Consider the following 1,728-nt stretch of genomic DNA (forward strand, 5'->3'; position numbering starts at 1 on the left):
TGCTGGCACTGTGCTCCCCATGTGTGCCAAGAACCCCAGTGCTGCAGCTAAGGTAGATGCTGAGAATACACATTCTGCAGCCTCTGGTGTGGGAGGAGGCAGCCTGGGCACTGTGACCCAGGGAGCACTTGGTGCCTCGCTCAGGGCTCCCTGGATGATGGCTACAGAATGGAGTAGGAATGAAGTGACGATAATTTCGGCTCTTTCATTCGGATCTCCAGAGACACTGCAGGTATGTTGGACACGTCCCTGGCTCTCTACCATCACGGCAGCGCTGTGCTCACTGGGGCTTGGACAGGCTGATGGCTTCGACTGTGGAGCCCCACGTGTCAGGGGAGGTGTTCTGTGTCCCTCGTTTTCCAGAGCAGGAGCTGGTGGAGGACTTGCTGGCCTGATCTCTGATGGTGCTGTTGCAGTGAGAGGAGTGCTGTGCCTCTCTTCCTCGGGACATTCTGCCAGGGGAGCAGCTGATGGGGCAGTGTCTGTGGACTCCAGTGAGCCAGGAGAGGCGCTTGCTGGGTGTTCTGCTTCTTGTGCTGCAGCCTCCCTGTCAACACTGCTGGCTGAGCTGCCCTCTTCCTGGGGAAAGGCCTGTGGGTCCGCGCAGAGGCTGGCGAACCTGGGGTTGATCCAGGAGCTGAGGATGATGATCTCTTCCTCTTCATGCCATCTCACAGGATTCCTTTCTTTCCTGCCTGGCTTTGATGTCTAGCTGTGTCTTTTGCCCTTGCTTCTCACCCCTGCCTGGGCTGGCTGGGACAGGGGCTCTGCCGGCAGCCGTTGTTCCTTCACGTTCCTGGGGATCCTGGCAAAGCAGTGGTCCACCTGCTCTCCATGACTGTCTGGACCTCCACTGCTCTTGTTGGTGTCACTCTGCACCCTGTGTGTGCCACGTCCCCCAGGGCTGCTGGTATTGGCTGTGTTCCCTGTTCGCTGCAAAGTGCCTGTGCACGTGGTGGGAGATTGCATCCCCAACTTTCCCAGGCCCTGGAAGCAAATCCCCCAAAAGCGGAGCAGTGGCGTCACGAGCGGAGCCCCGGAGGCAACCGCGACTGTCTGAAAGGCAGGCATCAAGAATGCGGACATGTCAGAGGAGGAGCAGTAAGATGCTGTTGATTGTGCCACTCAGGCCTTGGCGAAGCACATTGAGAAGGGCATTGCTGCGCACATCAGGAAGGAATTTGACAAGAAATACAATCCCACTTGGCACTGCATCACAGGAGGGAACTGCGGCAGCTACGTGACTCCTGAGAGCAAGCACTTCACCTCCTTCTAGCTCAGCCAAGTTGCTATTCTTTTTGAGTCTGGTTAGAACCATGGGCTTCTCCTGACACTTGCATCTGGTTACAGGACTTTGCTGGCTCCTATGGCTGGTTACTTCAGCCTTCCTGAGGAAACAAACCTTGGTCTTCAAGGGCAAAGGGGTTCACTCATCCAATGCAGCTGCAAGGGAGCCTCCGTTTTTTCGGGGAACTCCAGGCCTCTGGGTACAGCAAGGGACAGGCTTCCCCTATCTCTAGTTCTCTCTCTCCCCTCTTTGCTGGGAGGGTCTGGATGTGGGCATCTACTTCTCTGATTTGGCAGGTGGCTGCCACAGCTTGGGCCACGGCGTCTCCTTGGGCCAGACCTCAGAAAAGAGACACCGGTCCTCGCGGAGAGCTGCCGCCTGCTGGAAAAGCAAGACCAGGTTGTTCAGCAAAAGCTATAGCAGCAAATCCTCGTCTTGTG

At 56.8% G+C, this 1,728-nt stretch overlaps 1 pseudogene; it reads left to right on the plus strand.

Annotated features, from left to right (window-relative positions):
- Window positions 1-1,066: 1,066 nt before the first annotated feature.
- LOC116501657 lies at window positions 1,067-1,312 on the plus strand (annotated as a pseudogene).
- Window positions 1,313-1,728: the final 416 nt, after the last annotated feature.

The sequence above is a fragment of the Aythya fuligula genome, unplaced genomic scaffold, assembly GCF_009819795.1.
Source record: "Aythya fuligula isolate bAytFul2 unplaced genomic scaffold, bAytFul2.pri scaffold_62_arrow_ctg1, whole genome shotgun sequence".
In the NCBI taxonomy this organism is placed as follows: Eukaryota; Metazoa; Chordata; class Aves; order Anseriformes; family Anatidae; genus Aythya; species Aythya fuligula.